The 25,122-nt window shown below is 44.8% G+C and overlaps 1 protein-coding gene across 1 annotated transcript in view; it reads right to left on the bottom strand.

Annotated features, from left to right (window-relative positions):
* Window positions 1-25,122, bottom strand: part of SPOCK1 (SPARC (osteonectin), cwcv and kazal like domains proteoglycan 1) — a gene marked incomplete at both ends in the record, with an annotated part of 530,118 nt that overhangs the window by 59,315 nt on the left and 445,681 nt on the right. The gene's annotated exons all lie outside the window — the stretch shown is intronic.

The following is a 25,122-nucleotide window of genomic DNA, read 5'->3' as shown; positions in this document are numbered from 1 at the left end:
GTGGGTGCAGGGAGACTGGGGAGAGCGAGACAGCTCCTGCCCTCAAGGAACTCTGGGCCTCGGGAGGGAGACACATGGAAACGGTGAAGAATACTGCGAGAGTGTGTACAGCACCCACACCGAGGGGGTACCACTCCCGCTTACGGAGAACTTAGCAGGTGCCGACCTCGCTGGAAGCGCTTCACAGAGATGGCCTCGCGCAGCCCCGTGCAGCACCCCTAAGAGAGCCAAGAGGTGAGGGTCTCCACAGTGGGCTGTAAGCCCCTCCAGGCAGCTGTTATAACAACGGCGACAGCAGATGGCATGACTGAGCATTTCCTAGGGTCCAGGCCCGTATGAAGTGTTTTACAGGCAGCATCTCATGGTTTTGTCACACTCCCATGAGCTAAGCACGATCATCACATACATTTTACAGCGGAGAGAGGTTAAAAGATTTGTCCAGGCTCAAAGCTCGGATGTCACAGAACTGGGGATGAAACCCAGGTGTGTGGGACTCACTCCAGAGTGAACTATTAATCTGTAGTTAAGGAAGCATGCAGCCCCTGGAGGAACCACACGGTGATGACAGATCGATAGTTGAGAAAGGGCACTGCAGACCTGGCATCCAGGGCAGGGCTGGCACAGACGATGGGCATGGATGACGGGCAGCTGTCTTTTCCAGCTGACAAAGCTTAAGGAAAATCAGGCAGCACAAAAAGGTAAGAGCAGGTGGTCCAGAGAGGTCCAGGTGCAGGCCTGCACAGCCTCCTCTGTGGGGATGGGAAAGGGCAGATACAGCTGCAGGTGGCTGGCCACCACGAGTCCTTCCATACATGGCCTCTTTCCCTACAAGTCAGACCATAAGCAGCTCCTCAGACCCTGGGCCTGGCGTACAGAAGACTGCACACTTTAGCACCTGAATTTAAATCAGGCCAATTTCGTGCTATTCCTGCAGGTGTCTGGGCTGCAGCTTCTTTTTTCTCTCCCTCTGCCTGCTGGAGGAGAGGGAGAAAATGAGCAGCCCAGCAGCATCACTGCGTCAAGACCAGAGTCGGCTGCCTGCAGGGCAGCTCCCCCAGCCAGCGTGCTGTTAGCCTGAATCAGAGAAGACCTGGGGAAGACATGAGATCTTCACACTATCCAGAAAGCCACTTGCAAGCAGAGGAAGGGCACAGTTGCAGATACCTCTGCAAGGCGGCTGCTTTTCCAGAAGGAACGGGCAGGTGGGGGAAAGGATGGCAAAACTGGAGCAGGGCAAATGTAGCTATAGGAGGGGAAGGGGCGTGAAGAGCCATGACCAGAGAGGATGCTCACCTGGGCCCTCCGCTCTCGGGAGCCTCTGGCCACTGCCCTACATGGCTGGCCTGTCTTGTTTACCACGCCCTAGGGGTGGGGCATCCAGCACCTGTGACTAGATGGCAGGGAAGCATGGTCCTGAGGTCACTGTGCACCCTTGCCCTCCCTTGTCACATGAATGAATCTTAACCAAGCCTTGCTGGTGAAAGCAGCTCTTCTGCCCCTTTCCTGTTTGCCCATTTCTGTTCCCCTCTAACCTTAAAAGAACCTAATTATAAGAATGAGATCACTAGGCAGTTTAACCTAACTCCTGACTTACGCTCTCCTGAATGCACACCATGCCTTGCCTAACCTGTTGATTCTATTCCTAGATTAAAAGAAGTAAATACGAAGAATTAAGGAGTTAAAGAATGACTAGCTCTCTACCCCCATCAGCCCCCTTAGCAAACCTTCAGGGAGATCACGTGGGCAAGATAACATCTGAAGAAAGAGTCAGCCAGTCTGTATGCAATGGAGAATGATGCAGAATCCAACCTCCTGCCTCGATGATTCACTGAGCTTCTTTCCCCTTTTTCCCTTTAGAAACTGTCATGGCTGAGCAGACTCTTCGGAGTTGGTCTCAGGACATGAGTCTATCTTCTTCCTAGATTGCCCGCTTTTCTGATTAAAGCAACTTCCCTTTCTACTGATACTTGCCTCTTGATTATTGGCTTTTGAGTGGCAAGCAGCCGAACCTGAGTTTGTTAACACTGGGACCATGCCTAACTCAAGCCGGGATGTTAGGGTGGGCCATGTGTCTGCTGGCACCTCAACCACAGTGCCTGGGTGACCACCCAATTCACCTGCCCTCTTTGGCTAAGCTCTACACGGGTGGTAAGGACCATTCAGAACGGAAAGACCAATTGCTAGGGTGGCAGCAGGGCTGCACTGTCTCTCTGCTTGGATGCCCTCCGTGTGTCAGATGCTGCTCTGTGCTGGGAATTAACCCGGTTACAAGACGTGTGGAGCTTGCCCCATGAGGCGCCCCCGCCAAGGATAAGAATGCAGAGCCTGGCAAAAAGGAGGCCACCGTGAGAATGCACCTGGGGGCAGGGCAGCGGGGGAGAGAAAGTTGGGCTTATGTAAGAAATCTTGTGCCCCGGCAGCAGCAAAGGGCCAAGGCATACTCGGAAGCAGAGGCTGGGGAATAGTCTATCCATTTTCCTGAAGGGAAGGGACCTATACCCACTGGGCCCTAGCTCTCATCTACATCACTTTATTCTCTATCAATTCGTATCCACCAAGTAACCTGAGCAGGGGCTGATCAGACAGTCCCAGGTTTCTGTGCCTGCCACACCCTGACCAATGACTTTTGCCACACTCAGGAGTTCTGGAGCCAAGGAGTAAGGGGTAGTCAGTGACAGGAAATCCAGACTTCCTCCTCTCTGACGACCCCCCTCCCTCCTTCCCCCCAGGCTCCTTCTCTGTGCTCCCCCAGCCTCTCTGCGTCTCTTCCATCAGGACACAAATGACGCAACTATCATGACTGATCTGTCTGTCTCCCTCCAACAGGAAGCTCTTTGATGGCCAGGGTGGTGTGCCCAGCTATCAGCACAGAGCTCAGAAGATGTATCCTGGCGAATGAATGAATACTGCCACTCCTTCTTACCTCCCAAGCGGGCTGATTCGAGTCGCAGCTCAAAGAGCCCAGGCCCTCAGGAGCCAGGCAAGAATGGGGTGGGAGTGAGGCCCGCCCTTCAACCTTAGCAGCTTTTCCTGCTCCAGTCCCCGGGGAATCTGCTTCATAAACACTTACTCAGTAAGACACTTAAGACGCTATTGATTTCTCCCCTCAAAAGCAGAGGTGAGACAGTGATAGACACGGTGAGCAGCCAGCAACAATGAGTCCTCTCCACCCCTGTGCAGAAGTTATTTCCCTTTCAGATCACCAGCCTGGCAGCCCAGAGTGAGACGCAACATGCTAATGGAGGTGGCCGCTAGAACCGGTAGCAATTAGAGGCTTAAGCTCCCTTTTCCATGAGATGAGGGAAAATAAAGCTGACTGCAGACAGTGTACTTGCTTGCAAGGCATCTTTCTCTCCTATTAAGGAAGAAAGATAGGAGGCCTCACCTCTCCAGGAGCCAGGATCAATGTTAGGCGACCATGGACAACATTTTCAAACCCATACTAGGTGCTGGACACATAAATGCATGGCAATAGGTAGCAGGGACATGAAGGTCCCTGCATAAAAACAGAGCCCTTGTCCTTGAATAGAGCTAGATGATGCCCCCCTAAAATATCAGCTCCATGACAGCAAACCTTCCTCCTTATTCTCTGTTGTTGGGGTCTGTTATGGACTGAATGTTTGTGTCCCTCCAAAATTCATATGTTGAAGCCCTAACCCTCAATGTGATGGTATCAGGAGGTGAGGCTTTGGGGGAGGTCATGAAGTTCAGATGAGGTCATGAGGGTGGAGCCTCCATGATGGGATCAGTGCACTTATAAGAAGAGGAGGAGACCAGAGCCCCATCTCTTTCCACCATCATGTGAAGATACAGAGAGAAGGTGGCAGTCTGTGGGCCAGGAAGAAGGCCCTCACCGAGAATAGAATCTACTGGTACCTGGACCATGGACTTCCACCCTCCAGACTATGAGAAAAAAATGTCCATTGTTTAAGCCACCCTGTCGGTGGTACTTTGTTACAGCAATCCTGAGCTAAGGCAGGGTCCCAGAACTTAGCACGATGCCAGTCTCATATCAGGTGCTCCACAAACAATCTTTGAATTAATTTCTGCATGAGTTAGGGTAATGGTAGCTGCTGCAACAGATAATCCCCAACATCTAAGTGGTTTAATATAAAAAATATATAGCCCTTCACTGTCCCCTCCAACTAAGACAGGGGGTTGCAAGATCATCATGCATATAAACTCTTGGCCTCATTTACTGAGGTGGACTCCGCCCCTTAAACTCACAGTCTCCTGATATGTAAACATGCATTGGAAATAATAAACACAGAAATGCAGTTTCAGAAACCCCAGTCAACTATACCTGGTATTTGAGGGCCAAGGCACAGCTCAGCAGGGAGAGGTAACCCAGAGGTGCTGGCCTCAGTCACGGGTGGAGCACTGCCAGCGGCTGCATTTACATATTTTAATGATCACATGAATGGGGGTTTGTGGAAGAGGAAACATCAGATTTGTCACAGAATAGAAAAACGCCTTTGGGAAATGAGGCATTAGGGACCAGCTGAGATGTATGCTCTTGCCTGAGGGTGGAGCCATCTCTCCAATGGGCCTGTTATTATGGGGAATGTTGCACAGGAGCCCTCAGGAGTGGTTTAAAGAAAGAAAATGCACTGAATTAATTCTCTCTCTCTCTCTCCCCTTGACTTAGAGAGGGTGAGACAGTTGAAGCAGCTATTCTAAATCCACACTTCTGGTCACCAAACTCTGGGACTCGTGAGTGATTTCACTGGATGCCAACTTACTCTGTCTCAGGGGAAATCTGCACCTCTGGGGCCCTCAGGGAACCTCCCAGGATACAGGATGCTTGTACCTGGCAGGGAAGGAGCAGGTAGATGACAACACCCAGAAGCAAGCCCGGGAAGAGGGGAAGATCACAACAGACATGATCTGCATCTTACCTTCTCCTCCCAAAGAAATGTTTAGAGCACCAAGGTTTCAAATGCCTGTGTGGTTTGAGAGTGAAGAAAGGACAGGTGGAATCGGGGGGATTCAGGAGGGAGAGAAGGAAGAAGGCAGAGAAGGGGAAAGGGAGTATCTATTTAGTGCCGAAACAAAAGAATGGTGAAGAGCTTTGTGGTGGCTGTGATTTGCTTCTCTGTACTCTCTGGGTCTCCCTGACCCTTCACGGCAGCAGTACTTTTGTGACCCAGATTGACAGTGATATGAACCAAGGTAAGACCTTGTGGGTCAGGGCTGTTTGTAAACAAGCTACCACCATTACGTTGGTTTTCCAAGCAATTAGTAACCACATATGGCATTGCTTATTTTTATACTTACCATTGAAATGTAATAAATTTATGAACTTTCACCCCCAGAAGGTATAAGTTCTATGACAGCAGACACTGAAGCTGCAGGTACCTGTCTGTATTCCTGAATACAGCAGGAATCAAGAAGGGTTTTACGATTTTGATTTAACGCAAGGTGCTAAGGACAGAGCGTAAAAAGGTTGCTGTTCAATGGACCTTCCTATTAGCAATCATAATGTAGCTGATGATTGTGATGGTGATGACAGTGGTGGTAATGTGTGAGGTGATATACCAGGCCCCACTGCAAGAGCTTTACATTGATTATTCCATTTCAACCTCAAAACAACTCCATGAGGACGCATCCTTATCCGTATCGCCATTCCTCCAATGAAGACATGAATTCAAACTGGTTAAAGTATTTGCCAAAAGTCATCCAAAGTGTAGGTTTCTGGACTGAACACAGATCTGTCTGAATCTAGAAGCAGGATTTTTCACCACTCTGCTTTTCTGTCTGTCATGCCATGCCTTTTACAGCAGGGACATTCTGCTCACACCAGGAGCTCTGGGAGGACAGAGGGAAACCCAAGACGTGTGCAGACAAAAGAAACTGTGAGGGCTTCCCTGGTGGCGCAGTGGTTGAGAGTCCGCCTGCCGATGCAGGGGCCACGGGTTCGTGCCCCGGTCCGGGAAGATCCCACATGCCGTGGAGCGGCTGGGCCCGTGAGCCATGGCTGCTGAGCCTGCGCGTCCGGAGCCTGTGCTCCACCACGGGAGAGGCCACAACAGTGAGAGGCCCGCATACCGCAAGAAAAAAAAACAAACAAAAAAGGAAACTGTGAACCTTGACCCTGAAGGGCCTCAGTGCCCAGGTCCATGCTGATGGTCTGATGGATACTTGAATTTCAGTTAGTACTTCTCTGCAATGTCATCCCACCCTTCATGCTGCCTTGCAGAAGACCCGAGTTGGAAGACGCAAATTCAGATTATAAATCCTCATTTGCCATCCTTCTGACTCCCCCACAAACCCAGGGCACCCTTGCACCAGGGCCCATAGGTTCAGCGGGCACGGCTTGATAACCATAGACCAGAGAGAGGCACGGTCCTGGCGTCAGGGCCCTGAGTAGGATTTAGGCTGTCCACCCTCTGCTGCTGGTAGCTACTGCTGAGCCATGGCACCAGGCAGGCCCTGCAGGAGGAGAACAGAGTACTCAAAGGGAATGCTGGCTCCTGCCTTCCAGGCACCCAGGACAATGCTGCACATTCACAGGTGTACAGGTGGCTGGCTGGTCACCTGAACGACAGCCTCCTGCCCATGTCAGGATTCCTCAGGTTACGGTTGGATCAAATTCCCCCCAAAAGTAACCCATTCACTGTTCAGAAGGCTTGAAAAGTAATAAACCCAGCTGCTGGCTTGGGTCTGCCAGGGAGTGCTTCTCCGAAGGTTAACGTGGTGCTGTCATGCACAGCAAGCTTTCCACTAGGGCTTCTGTTGTTCCTCGTGCCCTTGTCTCCCTGCCCTGGCTCTGTCCAGCAGCTGCCCAGTGCCTGCTGGCCACTGGTGCCGGCAGAGACTGGGCTCTGAGCCTGGAGCAAAAGGGCTGTCAGTACTGATTGGCTTCCTGCTGAAGTGGGCCCGCCCCGCAATCCAAAGAGGCAGGAAAGACAGTGTTAAAAGCAGGTTAGCACTTCATGAGGGCTTGGACAACTGTTCTAATGCATCCTGATGAGCTCCATCTGCTGCCAATCTACACTGGGCATATGTCTCCTCGCCCCAGCACTGCATTTTGGCTGGAAAATTCATCACAAAGTATGTATCTGCCTTACAGAGAGGAGACAAGTGCTGGAGATGGTCTTCAAGCATATCTGGGAGCAAAGGAAGGCAGGTGGGGGAGAACATTCTGCAAAGATAGATCCACAAAATGCATAAGGGATGGATACTTCCTGAAACAGTCACCAACACCCAAACTGCCAGACAACACCAGAGCATAAAAGTGACCCACACAAGTCTTTACATCGGCTGCTGCCTTAGCTGAAACCATTTCATGAACTGCTTTTCTTGCTTCTGTTTGGTGTGGTCACTGCTCTCATTCTCACTCAGTTCTGAGCTCCAGTTTATCTCACATCTCTAGTTTTTTATTAAGAACCATTATTTCACAAACCCCTTCACATCTCTTCATATTAATGATCTTCACTAGAAATCAGTTTTCTTTTGGGAACCGTGAGTGTTTATCACCTCATGAAAGATGCTGAGACGCAACAGCCCACTGAGATGACCATGCCTGACCATCTGCTGGACTCACACACTAGCCAAGAGAACTGTCCCCCATGCTTTCCTTCTAGGCAGTCAGCAACTGGTAAACGAGGGCCTACTATGTGCTTGGCCAGCACTGCATTACCAGGACAAAGTACATGTTTCAGGCAAGAAGGCTGAGAACCAAACATATTTCCTTTTTAAATAATATTTTATATTACAAAATATAAAAAGAATACTGTAATACTGAAGAAAAAAAGCAAAGTAGGAATGCTTATACCACCAGATTTCAAGACTTACTATAAAGCCGCAGCCTTATAACTAGACAGTATGGTAATGGTTAAAAAAAAAAAAAGAAAGAAATAGACAAATTGATCAATGGCACAGAATAGAGGACTGAGATGTAGACCCACACAAACAGAGTCAACTGATTTTTGAAAAAGGAGCAAAAGCCAATGGGTTCCATTCAATGGAGAAAGGATAGTCTTCAATAAATGGTGCTGGAACAACTAGATGTTCAAATACAAAAGAATGAACCTAGACAGAGACCTTACACCTTACGCAAAAATTAACTCAAAATGAATGACAAGCTTAAATGTATTATACATTGGAAAACTACAAAAGTGCTAGAAGAAAATACAGGATAAAATCTATGTAACCTTGGGTTTGGTGATGAATTTTTAGATATAACACCAAAAGCAGGATTCATGAAAACAAATAGATAAGTTGGACCTTATTAAAATAAAAAACTTCTGCCCTGTGAATGACACTGCAAAGAGAAATAACACACAAGCCACAGCCCAAGAGAAAAGATTTGTAAATGTATATGTGACAAAGGACTTGCATCCAAAATGAAATGCTCTTATACCTGAACAACAGGAAAACAAACTCAATTAAAAAATATACAAAAGATCTGTACAGATAACTCACCAAATAAGATGGAAACTAACCATATGAAAAGATTCTCAACCTGAGTTGTCATTAGGGAAATGCAAATTAAAACAACAGTGGCATACCACCACACACCTAGGAGGGAAATGTGAGGGGGAAAAAACCCAAAAAACCACAAATACCAATTGCTGACAAGGATGTGAAGCAACAGATACTCTCACTATCGCTGTAGGAATAAAATGGTATAGCCACTTTGGAAGACAGTTTGGCAATTTTTTTTATAGCTAAACATCTTACCATATGATCCAGCAATAGCATTCCTAGGTGTTTACCCAACTGATTTGAAAACTTGTGGTAACACAAGAAGCTGCAGTCAAATGTTTGTATCAGTTTTATTCATGATTGCACAAACTGGAAGCAACCAGGATGTCCTTTAAAATGTGAATGTATGAACAAATTATGAAACATCCATATAGTGGAATACTAGTCATTGATAAAAAGGAATGAACTATCAAGCTACACAAAAACGTGGATGAATCTTAAATGAATTGCTAAGTGAAAGAAGTACAGAAAGCTACCTACTGTATGGTTCCATTTATAGGACATTCTAGAAAAGGCTAAACTGTAGAGATAGTTTGCTATAGTTTGCATTCGCTCTGCCAGTGGTTCCCAGGGATCTGAGGTGGGTGACGGGAGTGGTTGAAAAGTAAAGCACAGGGAATTTTCTAGAGTGGTGAAACTATTCTTTATGATACTATAAGAGAGGCTATATGACTGTATGGATTTGTCAAAAGCCATAGAACATTACAGCACAAAGAGTGAACCTTGATGTATGCCAATTAAAAAAAACAATCATTTAGGAGGTTGGGAGCTCCCAGGGTGAAAAGCAGAATGTGACAAAACAGTCTAAGTGTATTACAGAGGTGCTGACCTGAGTAGCTTTGGAAATGAGTAGAGCCTATAAGACTAAAGGCCAAAGGATTATACATAAACGCTGTGCTCTAGTTGATAAAGTCATTTCCCACAGAGGTAGGGATCAGCAATTTGATACCACTGTATGTACATGCATACCATAATTGCAGAATGAAGTAAATGGATAGTGGATGCTGAGAGCCAGGTTTCTCACCGCTGGAGTGGGAGATTATAGACAAGCAATGGAGGAGACTATAATGATCCATGTGGTGATGGATCACAGTTGCAGACATTAGTATGAACTCATATTTAGCTTAATATAGATTCAGATGGATACACACAGAAGAATTTACAAATGTATACGTGTGTTAGTATGCACACGTATATTTCCTTGTTCTGTTAGCTGAGAGGGCAGAAGAGTGACACTGCAGTGGCAGTGAGCACACCTAGTGCCCAGACACCCAGATCTTGGTCTCTAATGCTGTTCTCCAATAAAAGTAACCAGGGCTGCCTGGAGAAACGGCTGATTCTATGGCTGGGATAAGGAAGCTGCAAGATGAGTCTGGAGCATTTTGTAGTGCCAGGAAGTAAAGAAGTACTCAAATGTAAGTAAATAAAATAAACCACAATGAGAGTATATCAAAGGGACACAGGAGCCACCAAAAAGAGCTCACTATGTCCAAAGCTGGAACAATGCGAACAACAAAACCTTAGCGTTGGATTAATCTAATAGTATTAGATTATAACCTCAGGTACCAAACAAATGTCTATGAACCAGAAATTCATGTTGGATTGATCAAATGAATGAATACATAAATAAATAATTAAACAGGAAGAAGAAACAAATCTTTGGTGCAGAAGAATTGCAAATAATTCATGTAGATGCTCCATTCTCAAGGAGATAGAGCATTAACTCTCCACTCCTTAAATGTGGATCGTGTATAGTTACCTTCACCCAAAGAGTACACTATGAAAAGAGGGAAAAAGAGTAACATTACAGTGGAGAAACCTGATATAAGGGGGAAATGGCTGTGGGGCATATGGGAACTCTCTGTACCTATGTTTGCAATATTTCTGTAAATCTAAAACTTTCCTAAAATAAAAAGTTTATGTAAAAACAACAGCAACAACACTGAATTAAAGGTATTGGGAAATAGAATTTTGTTGGATATCAATTGCTGAAAAAAAGAGGCACACGGTGCTCTAAGCATGAAGAATGACCAAGGATTGATGAAGCCAAGGAAGCGAGGAAGGGGCCCTCTACAGGCGATGCATGAGGAGACCAGTCACAGAGGGACCAAGGGTGCCAAAGCCTTCACAAGTCCTGATTCACACTGGTGTCCCAGCAGAACTTAAAAATGCCAAACCACGGGCATCTTAGTAAACAAGTACCTTATTTACTCCATTCTGGAAGTTTTATCCAGATCACTGAGACACAAAAAGAAGTGTAACATACTTACAGGCAGTGGAGTGAAGTACTTAGAAGCGGGGGCCTAGAAGTCAGACTGATCTGGGTTCAAATCCTAGCTCTGCCATTTGCTAGATGTGTGACCTTGAGCAGTCAGAATGAACCAAGGTCTATTTTCTCAGTTTTAAATGGAGATAACAGTACCTCCCATCACTGGGCTTTCAGGATGACTATATGGAAACATACACATGACACACAGTGTTTAGCAATAGTCAGTAATCCCCAAATGGCAGCTATTCCTTAAAATTTACATTGGAGAGGAAGATAAAATGCCCATTATCTGTGGATGAGATAGTCTTCTATAGAAGATCCAAAAGGATAAAATAAAAAACTATCAGAATCAAGATTTCCTGTTTGAAAGAACTAATCATTTTAACAAAAACAAAAAACAGTTTTCGTTCACAAAAAGCAATCACAAACATCAACTCTCTAGTCATAGGTGTAATGAGGAATACAGGAGCCCATATGAAAGGAAACTGCAGACATTTCCTGAGGAAACTGGGAAGAACTGTGCCATGTTTCCAGATGGAACAACTTAAGTGTAAAGTTATCAATTCGTCTCAAATTACTTTGTAAATCCAATCTAAATTTCATCTCCTGCGAGTTTTCAAAATGATTTTTAATATTATCTAGGAGAACACACAAGAAGGGCCATGAAAAATGTGAAAAAGAGGACAGCTTGTTGTTAGATGAAAGATGAGTTACAGAGTAAAAATCATTAAGAAAACTGGCTATTTAAGAAAGAAAAAAGAACACTTATAGTTCCATTTCTCACAGTATACCCCAGAATAAGTATTAGATTGATTAAAATAGTATTTTTTCAACTAGTAGTCACAATGCATGAGTGGGTGATGAATGCAACTTTCTAAAATATGAAGTATAATGGCAGAGAATAGAAAATAGCACATATTATACAGAGTAAGAGTGGGTATTGCTTGGTGGAAGCTTTAAGTACTGGCTCACAATATAAACTATTTCTTCCTGTTTGAATGCCATTAGCCTAATGCATCAAATATGAAAAATTCAAGCCATGAAAGAACAAAATGAAAACACAGGTGAAATTTTTATCTGGTCTCAGAGTAGGGGAGAGTTCTAAACATACATCAAAGCCAGAAACTCCAACAGAAAAAAAAAAAGACCTAACTGGATAAAAACATCAAAATCTTAGTCTATCAGAACACATCATTAAAGGCAAGCAAAAAATTAGAAAAAAAAATTGTGAAATATACATGATGGGTTCATACCCTTAATACGTAAAAGAATTGCCTTATAAATTATTGAGGAAAATACTGTGAAAGGTAAAGAATAGAGTATATGAGGCAATTCATAAAGAAGAATTACAAATATTATATATATATATGTGTGTGTGTGTGTATATCCACATATATATATGGAAAAAATGTTAAACCTGCAGTGTAGTCAAAGAAGTAAAAAAAATCAAACTTTGACAGAGCCAAGTAATTGTCTCCCAGGATCCATTCTTCCTGCTTTTTTTTTTCTTGATAAGAACTCTGATTTTTAGCTGCCTTCCAGCTTAAAACTCTACATTCCCCAGCATCTAGGTAGACCATGTGACTAGACTCAAATTAAATTCAGACTAAGTTGACCACTGAGATGTAAAGTGAATTATATCTAAATTCACAAGGGTCTGCTTGAAGGAAAGTAGTGTGCCCTTCTTTGCTCCTTCCCTTTTCCTGTTGACTGGACTACATATGGAATGGCTGGAGCTCTAGCAGACATGCTGGACCATGAGGTTGCACCAAGGTCATCAGAGCAACAAAATGAAAAGGTTCTTGGTGGACTTGAGATGTTCCATACCAGCTCTGGACTTCTTACCACTTGACTTATATGAAAATGAGGTAAACACTCTTTTGCTTAAACCACTGTTATTTGAGCACCAGAGTGTTGATTATGTACTGCTGAGCCAAAAGATTTAGTGAAAGAGTGGATGTTAAGACTGTTATTTGTGACCTGGATTTATTTTGGTTTTCAGAGGTCATGCTTACTCTTAGATTAGAAATGAAGCCTCTTTCAAAGCATAAACATAATTGAAAAAAATAATTTTGAAATTTGCTTTCTTGGGTTCTCCATTTTGTTTTCTTCAGGTGTAAAAGCATGAGTATTCTATTTTCAGGAAGATGAGGAAAAATCTATTTCCTTTTCTAGCAGTTTGGCTATTTTGTTGTTGTTTTTGGCTTCATAAATGGAGAGGCATCTGTACCGTGCAGTGTTGATTATGTACTACTGAGCCAAATCCTAACTAATAAAAGTACCTTTTAAAAAACTCACACTATAGAAAAATCCTTTAAAAATTATAGTATCCAAAGTTGATAAGTGTCTTCTGATAGGCATTCTCGTACATTGCTTATGATATACATTTTCTGGAAGAAATTCTGCCAGTATGTAACAAAAGACATACAATATGCATACCCTTTTACCCAGAAATTCTACTGCTAGGACTGTTTCCTATGACTGATTCCCCAGGCCACACCGCCAGCTGGAAGAGAGACTGAGAAACTAAGAATTCTGGTTTTCCTCAAAGAAAACCAGAATTGAATGGGTACGGGATCGACAACTGACAGTGCCTGCTAGTGTTGGCAAGACTGATTCTAGAATGCAAAGGTGTTTCAGAAGGCAGTGTGTTACCAAACTGCACAAACGGCAGACCAGGTTACTCGTGCGTGCGTGTGTGTGTGTGTGTGTTACCTATATTCACTGAGCATCCTTCAGAACCAGCAGCTTTCATAATTGTCTCATTGAGTTTATTTCATTCTTATAATAATCTCTCAAGATAGGCCTTATTCTCTTTGTTTTTACAGATGTGGAAACTGACACTCAGAGAAGTAGCTTGCCCAAAGCCACACAGCCAGGGAGTTTTGGGGCTGGACTTCAATCACACAGCTGTCTAATCCCCCAGCCCCTGCGTCTGCTAGTTTACAACACTAGCCTCCTGGCAAGTTCCATCATATGTAACCTGGAGGGCAAATAAGGGGACTTATAAATGTGTTTGCATCAAAACTTGAAGATGCACACAAAGACCCATGGGAGGTCAGATGGGGAGCACCCTTCTGTGGGCAACAGCTATGCTAGTGACCTTGACCGGGATCTCTCCCTTAACTGCTTCTCATAGACAAGGAGGCAACAAACCATGTACACAGGACCCCAAAGAGCCAAGTATTCAGGATGGTTATCACAGAAAAGACTGGGTAAAACAATGCAGACATTTTAGACCCAAATCAGAAGTTTGAGAGTAAACTGAGGAGGAGATGTGTCTCCACAGTACATAGAAAGAATAACAATTCACAACAGACAGGAAGGAGAAAGGCACCAAACTGAACCTGGATATTTATTTATTTAAATATTGCTCTAATTAAATAGGTAACAGATATGGTACACATTTATATTTATACTTAGTTGTGTCCACTCATGCCACAGACCCTATGCTAGGGATATAAAGACAAATAAATTAGACATAATCCTTGCTTTCAAGGTTATGACACTCTAGTGGATAGATGATATTTAAGTTAGATTAGTTTCCTTGTCTCAACCATGTGAGGTGAAGTCTAGCTCTTCTGACCACTGGGACTGCAACAGCGGGTCTCAGAAAATAATTTTTAAAAAAGCCTTTGGAGTCCCAGACTTATAAAATGGGATGGAAAACAGCTCAGCCCTATAGACAACTGTTACCTTGGGACAGAAGTGAGCTCCCTGTGCAGACACTGAAATAACAAATTATTGATATGTTTGGTGTTGATTTCTTCTCATCTGCTTACAGGAGGGACAGCACAGGACCTGGGCACAGAATAGGTATTTAATAAATGCTGGATGGATGGACGGATGAACAGACAGACGGATGCTGGGTGGATGAAGACACATTGCTCACCACTACCTCCAGACTCAATCACTGCCCTCAGTTTTAGGAAAAAAACAAACCAAAACAAAACAGCTGTCAGAGTGTTGCCTTAAGCTTTACATTTTAAATTTTTTTTTTTTTTTTTTTTTTTTTTTTTTTTGCGGTATGCAGGCCTCTCACTGTTGTGGCCTCTCCCGTTGCGGAGCACAGGCTCTGGACGCGCAGGCTCAGCTGCCATGGCTCACGGGCCCAGCCGCTCCGTGGCATGTGGGATCTTCCTGGACCGGGGCACAAACCCGTGTCCCCTGCATCGGCAGGCGGACTCTCAACCACTGCGCCACCAGGGAAGCCCTACATTTTAATTTTAATTAGGGCTTAGAGGCCTTCAGAAGCAAGGTACATGAAGTCACAGATCAGTGTTGTTCTAGTTCACTACATTTTTCCTGAATAGGTAAGTTTCCTATTGGGCGCAGAGGTAATCAGTATTCAATCCAGCTATGTCACAACAGAAGTATGCACAGTTCTTGCACCAGAAGCTCTCAACCCAAATGAGAACAAACTCTTGCTATCTCCAGATGCTCCCTCCTTTGCCTAGGAATGTTCTCAGGAGAGCCCGTTCATGAACTGAACAGAATGTTCTATCCCAAAGGATGCTATGCTTCTGTCATCAAGGCAAAAAACATTTGCTTCCTGAGGCAACTTGAGCCCTCTTCCTAAGTTGGGGAGGCAGGATACAGGCAGATTCAAGAACTGGGTGAGCTCAGGCTGGATGACGCCATCTGTCCCAAACCAGAGGAGCCAGAAACACACACAGCACTTACGTTCCAGCCTGAGCTCATGCCCCAGAATGGCTGATGCAAAGAAGGCCAGAGACGGGTGTCTCAGAATCACTGAGCCGGCCTCTTCAACCTAGGGACCTAATTCACCTACAGTCCCCAGCCTCTTCAAGGGCTGCAACATCCACAAGCTGAAGTACATCAAAGTACTTTGAAAACCTTAAGAGCCTATACATTTCCTCAGTTAAGTTGTTCTACAAATGATTGAAGATGGCCCAATCTGTGCCATCCACTGGCCCGTGCATGTGCTGGGCACGGTGCTCACAGCAGGAAGCTGAAGGGAAAGCTGGGACAGAAGATCCAGCTGAAGAGGACAGACTGGCAGGTGCAGAATCACAGGCAGGAGCTTGGTAGGGAAGGGACCCCACAGCAGCCACCCTTCAACACCTGGGGAAAAGAAGTGGGGGAGGGCTTCTGGGAGAAGTGCAGATGCCAGAGCCTGAAGCCTGGGGAGGTCCTGAAGGAACTGATTCACAGACTGGGATCCAGATGCAGATCAGGCTAAAGGAATAAGGGCGTATGATTCTACTCTCTCCAAGCTACTGACGTGAAGCTCTGAACACCCCACAGGATTAGCCTAGTTCGGGACAGCGTCTCCTAAGTGCTAAGATCTGGAGGGATGTAGAGACAGGGATCTAGACCTCTTCAGCCTCAGTAATACCCCTCAGGGTAGCAGTTCCATAGGATTAGCAACCCCCATAAAAGGGGCTATTTAAAAAAGAAAACTTGGTTTCAAGTAATGTTTTAAAAATCTTTTTTTTTGGAGTATTAATTGGCCTTGTGCATTGGTACATGATCACAATTCTGATCAAACCCCCTGTCACCACTAATTTTCTGCTCTTAGACATTCATCTTCTAAATCTGGTTTCATAGCATGAGTGCCCCTTGCCTAGGTGATTTTAGAAGCTGGAGCTACACTCAACATCCCTTGCTAGGGTACAACACAGAGGACTCACTGGGGTGTTAGCCACACCCCACCTCAATACATGACATAATGGAAAGGGCCATTTAGAAGATTCAAGCTTGGACAAAGCATAACCAGGCCAAGGATGCCAAAATAAATGGATACTTCATAGGATGAGATGGGAGGAAAAAGGCCCATGCAAATGCCTTCTTGAGATTCCCAGGTGGACATGTAACAGGACAGCTGCACTGGTTCCTTACACAGAGCCTTCTACATGATGAAGTTTAGTCAAATATGAAGGACTTGCCTCCCAAACGACCTGCTATTGCATCACTGGGAAATCTGAAAGCAGCAATTTTTTCATTCTATGGACCCATGACCATCCTCATCATCGCCTCGGGCCCAACGTCATGGTGCCTCCTCCACCGCTCGGAACTGCCCCTAAATTGTGCTGAAACTACTTCTTCTGTTAGCTCACTCTAGGTCTTGAAATAATGAGAAACACAAGCAGAACCTCCACTGTATAAGGAGATCTACTGTCCCTCCCTGCAAAGCTCCTTCTTTTCAAGCAGGACAGAGGGGCCCCGGGACTAGAAGTGGAAGACAAGGTCTCGCCATCATGACACCACTATGATTTGGAAGCGTCTCTCAGATCTCTCTTCTCTTTTGGTCTCCACCGGCTGAAGAGAGCCGGCTCGTTGTTTTCACTGTGGCTATGCTCCCGAGCGATCTGAATATCTGTTACCATATATTCAAACAACTGCTTATTCTGAGCTTTATCTGGTATCATTATATATTCCTCAAGTTCAATAATCAAAGTGACATCCTGCATCCTTTATGTCTAAGTGCCATTTGAGTTTGTAAACAGAGAACCATTATCAAGATGATGATGATGATTATGATGATGATGATACAGCTGTGTTTTTTGAACTCTACATCTACAGTTGAAATTGAGCTCATTTACTTCTCACTGCACCTGTTAGGAAGGTGCTGCCCCTTCCTTTGCCAAGGCCCAGGTGCCCACTACAACCCTTGGCCCTAGGAAGGACGAGACCTACCGAGATTTTACTAAGCAGCGGGCTTGGTGACAGGGCAGCCACTTGCTCTCTTTCGATTATAATTTCAATTTATTTTGTATTGTGATGCTGTCTTTTCTTCTCACAGCAATAGATAGCAGGGCAGTGAAAGAACAGTCGACTTCAGGACAGATTACAAATGAATTTTTATCTTTAAGAAGCTAGGTCGGAAACTTGTGGCTATCAGGAAAGCGTACTACGCGGTGGTGAGGAATGAGCTCATGCCAGGGTTCTGATAAACTTCAGAGAACAAGGCGCATTACAGAAAGAAAGAGGAGAAAATGAGTGAGGACACTGATTCTCTCACCTTGGAAAAATCCCATCAGAGAGGGCTGTGATATCAGTGACGGAGTGCATTCTCTGAGCACTGAAAGCACAGGGAAATTTAGTTTAAAATGTGTGAATGTATGTGTGTGTGTTCTTTTGTTTTTTTTCTTTTTCCAAAGGAAGTCTGCCCTTTCGATGGATATTCAATTTAGGTTAAAAACACAGTATAACGTGAGGATAAGAGCACACATTCTAGGAAAGACTTCAAATCCCTGCTCTTTCATTTATTAGCTGGGTGGCCTTAGGCAAGGTGCCGAAAAGCTCCAAATCTCACATTTTCTCACCAGCACTACAGATGACATTTTTGGGTTGTTAGAAGAATTAAACATATATACCAAGGGCTTAATACACGTATTAAGCACCTTCTACAGATGATCTCTTGTCACAGTAAATCTTTTTTTTGGCCATTTTAAACAGTATAATCTATGGTAAATCTATATAATGGACAATGCTTTAAAAATAATGAGGTAGAATCATTCAACACTTGACCAATAACTGTTGGAAATCCAGAGAGAAAGCCCTCATATAACTTCCATTCTAGTTGGGCAAGTCAGACAATAAACAGAATAGGTAAACAAATTATCTAATATATTGGAAGGTGATAAATGGTATGGAGAAAAATAAAGGAGGAAAGAGAGATAGGAAGTGCTGGGGAGGGTTTCCTGAGAAGGCCATGTTTGTGCAGAGATTGAAGGGTGGCTGATGGAAGGAGCCATGTAGATGTCGGGAAAGACAGTCCAGGCTGAGGCAGGATATGATGGCACATTTGAGAAACCCACTGGGACCTGATCAGGGACTTGATCATGCTTGGCCTTGCAGGGCACTGAAAGGATTTTCTCTTTTCCTCTTAACAAGATGGCAAGTCAGTGGAGTGTCCTGAACATGGAATTATACAATCTGACATACAGTTTACAGAATGATTAACTCTTATGTTCAAAAGAGAATGTAGGGGCCAGGAAATTAATTAGGAAGCTATTGAAATAAAAGATGAGGATGTCTTGGACCACTAGGGTGGTAACTGTGGAGGTGGTAAGAAGTGCTCATATTTGAAAATCTATTTGAAAGTAGATTCAAATGATGATTATATGTGGCACATGAGAGGAAGAAGGTTTTTTTTTTTTACTTCAGCATATTGAAATATGAAGCTGCCATTAATTAAGACCGCAAATACAACAGGAAGAAGGAACAGATTTGGGGGGAGATCCGGAGTTTCATTTTGGACATGCTAAGTTTGACATGCCTATGGGCATCCAAACAGAAATGTGGAGCAGTCATTACATATTTAAGACTGGAGTACAAGGGAGCAGAACTGGCAGGTTGGCTAGAAAGAGAGCAAGGTGGGGGCAGGGGGCTTGGGCAGGAGGAGAGAGACAGACAGACAGATAGATGTGACCCTCCATGGAAACATACATACGACACACAAAAAAGGCAGGGTGCAAAATATCATGTAGAATGTGATCCCGATTTTGGATGGGTACAGTTTTAAAAGTATATTAGTATATGTTTACAAAAAATAATTGGAAGCATATGCAACAGAAAGCTAATAGAACTGGGAATATGAGACACTTTTTCCATAATACTTGGATTTTATATAAGAATGGGTATTAATTTATAAATAAAAAATAAGGGCAGGAGAAGGGTGCTATCTGAGTGAATTATCAAAGCCATTAACTTCTAACACCAACCTCTATCTCCTTCTCTGGACTCCAGCTATGACCCTGGCCACCCTCTCCCTCAGTTTACCCTTCTCTCTCTTTTCATCTTTAGCTTTCTCCAATCAGTTGCTACCAAGGAAGCTTCAGAATGACCAGGAGAATCTGTGGTCTACTTTCCCAGGGCTGAACTCACAGAAGAAGAATCTGAGTTCAAAGCCAAACACGGCATTTACCTCCAGAGTCCTGACAAATACGTTTTTCATCTTGGATGCAGTTGCTAATTTAACCCCCAATTGTTTTTTCTTTAAAGCTCATGACATTTCTATTAACAAGGCCCTAAAAATGAAATGTTCCTTTACATGTTTAATTTTTGCCCATAATGTAGTACTGAATAATCAGTGAGAGAAGTTGAATGGGTATGGAAAAGGTTAACATAAACCGCGTTTAAATTGTAAGTTTGCAAGCCCCAGGCCTTCACCCTGTTACACAACAGGTATTAAAGAAAAATGTTCTTTCTGTGGTTGCAAAGATAAACCTTCATTTTGCTGGGAGCCTCTGCAGCAGGACCCTTTTAGGATTTTTCCATTGAGACATCACAGCGAGGAAGAACTTTTCATCCCGTCTCTTTGGCACCACCTCCTGTTCCCGTTTAAACACATTTCCCCAGCTCGACTTGTGATAAGTAATGGAATTAGACAACCGTCTGTCAGCCCGGGACTTTTTCCCCCAGAATCTAGCCCTCAGGTTGAAATCACCATTGGAGAAAAGGAAATCATTGTAGACTATTTTTCTACTGTTCCCAAGAGCTCAGCTGGAGGGAAGTTGTTATTTCCTCTTTAGCATGCCCTGCTGGAAGGATCTGTGGAACTTCCTTTCCCACCTCCCAGCACAGTCAGGCCAGGAAGGGGTCACAGCTCCACGGCCGGCCGTCTCCAGAACACCTGAGGCCGACTGGCTGGGTCCCCATCCCTCCTCCAAAAGCTAACCTGTGACAACAGAAGCAAAGAAGGAGCCGGCCTTAGAGACAGTGCTGTTCGCTCTACTCTCTCCTCCGAAGGCGGAGGAGGAGGGGGCAGGAGAGACTCTGCAGGATGCCTTCCAAACGCTGCTGCTTGTGGGAACACAGGGACACTCTGCCTGATGGTTCACACTTCAAGATCCAGGCAAGCGACGTCAGACCCCGGAGAAATAAATCTAACTCCCACCCAACTCAGCTACAGCCCCTCGACCACCTTTAGGCGGAGGACCTGGCGGGCTGTGACCTAAGGGAGTACACATGGGGGGGACAAGGGCACTAGCCCAGGCGTCCAGGCGTCGAGAGGCCCAGGCTCTGACCCTGCCCCACACCTGCCCACTGTCTGACCTGAGGAGAGATGCCTTCTCTCCATAGACCTCCAGTTTTCTCTTGGGGTAAATGGGAACTGAACAATGGCTCCCTGGTGCCAAACTCCTTTCCTACAGATGTGATCTGAGGTGGTAAAGCATAAAGATGGAGCCACTCTAGGGGAGGTTGGAGGCCCAACCCGCTCGGCCTTCCCCTGGTTCCCGTGGGGAAACCCGAGGCGCCTTCGAGGAACACGAGGGTCCCCTCGTGCGTGGTATGGAGGAAGACAGGGGAGATCTTTCCTGACCTGATACCCTACAGCTACAGAGTTTTCACCTCAGCCATGAGGGAGCTCCGAGTCCCTCCTTCAGAGGGAACAAGGCTGCTGAGCCCAGGCCAAGGGGAGAGGTCTGTCTCTGTGAACGAGCGGAGGGGAGGGGAGTCCGGGTGGGGAGAGCAGCAGGTATGGGGCGGGCTAGTTGAAAAAATGTATCTTCAAGACCCTAACAGTCCTCTATTTTACCCCTAAAATTTCAACCACTGTAAAGAAATCAAGAAACAAGTGCTTCAGACATTCCTCATATTCTTTACTGAGGACTGAAGAAAAAGCAGCAGCAAAACCCAGAACTAAAGGGTTAACATTAGATGTGAAAGGTGACTTCCTAACTGGGCTGGCTCTTGGGTACTGGAAAATACCAAGAGAAACTGGGGAGGGACCTTTCCTAGGAGACTCTAAGAAAAGGTACAGAAACCCAGGCTTAATGTGTAGACTTCAATCTCCCTCTTTTTTTTTTTTTTTTTAACTTCTTATTTTGTATTGGAGTATAGCCGATTAACAGTGTTGTAATCGTTTCAGGTGCAAAGCAAAGTGACTCAGCCATACATATACATGTATCCATTCTCCCCCAGGCTCAATCTCCTTCTTTTTAATTTTCCCCTTCCTTTGGACAATCATTAGGCTATACTCTTGAGGATGGTCTAGTATCACAGAGATGAGAGAGAAAGCAATTCAGTAACTTGTCCAAGCTCATGAGTAACTGAGAGGTGTGAGAGGAAATATTCAGAGGTATTAAAGGATGACTCCACCCTCTACCATCTCCCCAGGGGCCACATCCAAGGAGAGATGCCAGAAGAAAACAAAGAGAACACACAAAAAAATCAACCATTGTCTCTGACTTCCTAAAAATGATCTCAAAACCAAAGCTGAGACAAGAGACTTTTGATTTCCAAGAAACGGGTTTGCTGTAACTCAAACAGCCAAAGGCTGGAAGAAGCAGAGTGAGATCAGAAAGAGAGCTAGTTAGACCCTGGCCTCACACACCTTGGACACTCACATCCAGTACTGATCACAGTTGGGGCTACAAAAGGAAGGTGAACAGGCAGAGGCTGGTGAGTCCCTAGGAAACGTTCTGCTCACCACAGCTTTCTGGTCCCAAACTCAGCTCTGGGGCCTGGGCAGGAAGAGGCACTCCTGAAACCCCAGACAGCTGGAGGTCCCGCAGCAAAGAGGACCTGTGTCTTTCTACCAATATGAAGCCCATTTTGAGGTAAGTCTCACAAAGATGCCTTCTGCGTGCAAGAGAAATGGCTGCTGGGCAGATCCAAGGAGAGACGGCTTGAGAGAGTAAACTCACCGCAGTCTTTCTTGACACCAGAAGGTCACAGAAGTTATGTGCGGCCCTGAAGGGGGCCAAGGAGGGGCAGTGAGAGGATGAGTACACTCAGAAGAGTAAAGAGGACTCGGTATGAGTGAGCAGAGGTCACGGACAGGATCTTAGACATCTCTCCTTGGCCGCACTCAGGATGAAACATTGCTGGACAACTAATTAAAAACTGCAAAACCCCACAGAGGTAGATTCCAAAGAAAGAGACACACCAGGACCCACGTGACACCAATATGGTAGCTTCCTAGAATTTAGATATAATCCCGAATTGACAGAATTTACCTGGAAATGACTTCACTAATGTTTGGATTACCAGAAGGAACCACGATTCAAAACAGAGGTAAGGTTGAAGGTAAAATATCATCATCAGCAACAGTAATGTCACATTGTTGACACACCTGCATTTGTGAGACTGTCAAATGTCATTTCTGTAATAGGCACAGACACAAGATTGCTCTGGATGCTGTTCAGAGCCACAGTGTGTCTCATGGATGGAGTCTGCCCATAGACACCACTCCCACCGCAGCTTCAGAGAGGGGCAGCTGCCAGGTAAGGGGGTGTGGACTGGTGGGCACTCCTCCTCCGCCTTTCACCCAACAGCCAAGTGGCCAAATGAAAGCTGCCCTGCATTTCACCTCCAATCCCTCTTGTGCATCCATCCCCTCTTCCTCACCCCAACTGCCACAACCTCAGTGCAGCGCTCACTGCCCGGTGCAAACTATTGCAAGAGCTACGTGGAAAGAATCGTCAAATTAAAGGAAAAAGTCAGCCTTCCCTTGACTGATTCTGTCTGGGTAAAATGTTCCTCATTTAAATGTTTCATTTCACATAATGACCCTGGGGAATCTATCAGTGCCCTCACTGCCTGTCATATGCCCTTATCCTCCAGGGAAACACTGATCAAATCCATATGAAATACTGAAGCATCCTATCCTGATGGAGGATTATACTCTCCTCCATTAGGATATTGTTGGATATGTAATAAATTAACTACACTCAGTCTTATCACCAACAGGTAGTTCCTGCTTCCCCTCATGCTTATGTAAAATATTTGCTTTAAGTCACAGCAGAAATTGGGTCTTTAGCCAAAAAGGACAATCTCAGAGCCTCACGGAAAGAAGTGTACCAAGTTTGATGGATACTTCAAATAACAGATGCCTTGTTACAGGCTTCCAAGGTGATATTTCTTAGATAATTGCCAGATGATACTAGAGACGGAGTGTGGAGTTCCAGGACTCTGATGACTTCATAAAAGCAGACAGTTGACCCAAGAGCCAGTGGAACAAAAAATAATTAGACAGGACTGCAGGAACTAATGAAGGAAACATAATTTTGATCACTGGTTTGAGAATATTGCTGGTGTTATTTTTTATTGTTCTCATTTCTGATAGGCATATAATGAAGTCCTTTTGCTTTCTTCCTGACCCATCTCTCACTATTAACTTAGTGGTCTGTGCTTTTACAAACATTTGGAAATGAAACCCTTTCAAGAGATAATCTTGTTCTCACTAACCTCTCAGAATTCTGGAACAACACTTTTTTTCTGAGTCTTTTTACTTTCAATGCCAATGTCGTTACTCTTGCACAGGCTCGATAAGAATTTGTTCTAGTTTTCACCAGTAAGTAACTGAACAAATAGATGGTACAGCCAAGGCCATACCTGGAGAATCATATTTGAGAGTGATTCTCATTTAATCAGATGTGACAAACCCACCATGAAGAAACAAGGGTTGTACTTTGTTTAAAGAACCACAAAGCCCTCCCAGAAAACTACAGGCAAAATGGTAGAAATGGCTTTCTTGGATTGGTTTCCTTGTCTCAGAATAGAAGACTAAATAAAAGCAGTAAAGAATATACTTGGAATAAGAGAGGCTACTGAGACTTCCTAAGAAGATTCTTAAGAAATCTCCAGGGCTTCCCTGGTGGCGCAGTGGTTGAGAGTCCGCCTGCCGATGCAGGGGACACGGGTTCGTGCCCTGGTCCGGGAGGATTCCACATGCCGCGGAGCAGCTGGGCCTGTAAGCCATGGTCGCTGAGCTTGCGCATCTGGAGCCTGTGCTCCGCAACGGGAGAGGCCACAACAGTGAGAGGCCCGCGAACCGCAAAAAAAAGAAATCTCCAGACAGAAGTTAATTTTGTGGGCTTTGTAGTTGCTTACCACGGCATGGCTTTAGGTTTTCTGACCAAAGTACAAGGAGGCTTGTGTAGATTAGTTAACATTTCTTTTTTTAATTAATTAATTAATTAATTAATTAATTAATTTTTGGGGCTGTGTTGGGTCTTTGTTGCTGTGCACGGGCTTTCTCTAGTTGTGGCGAGTGGGGGCTATTCTTCATTGCGGTGCATGGGCTTCTCATTGCAGTGGTTTGTCTTGTTGCAGAGCACGGGCTCTAGGCACACAGGCTTCAGTAGTTGTGGCTCGTGGGCTCTAGATTGCAGGCTCAGTAGTTGTGGCGCACGGGCTTAGTTGCACTGCAGCATGTGGGATCTTCCCGGACCAGGGCTCAAAGCCATGTCCCCTGCATTGGCAGGCAGATTCTTAACCATTGTGCCACCAGGGAAGTCCCTAGTTAACACTTCTTACTAAGTTATATAGATAATCAGACCAAAATGCAATGAGATCAGCTTTTCGGTATCCAAGAGTAATCTATAGAGATTATTTGTGACCCCAGTGCTTTACAGTTTACAATGTCCTTCCACATCCTGGGTTAAACC

This window comes from Hyperoodon ampullatus (genome assembly GCF_949752795.1).
Source record: "Hyperoodon ampullatus genome assembly, chromosome: 4".
NCBI lineage: Eukaryota > Metazoa > Chordata > Mammalia > Artiodactyla > Ziphiidae > Hyperoodon > Hyperoodon ampullatus.
The sequence above is the reverse complement of the archived record's forward strand: the minus strand, read 5'-3'. Positions and strand labels throughout refer to the sequence as shown.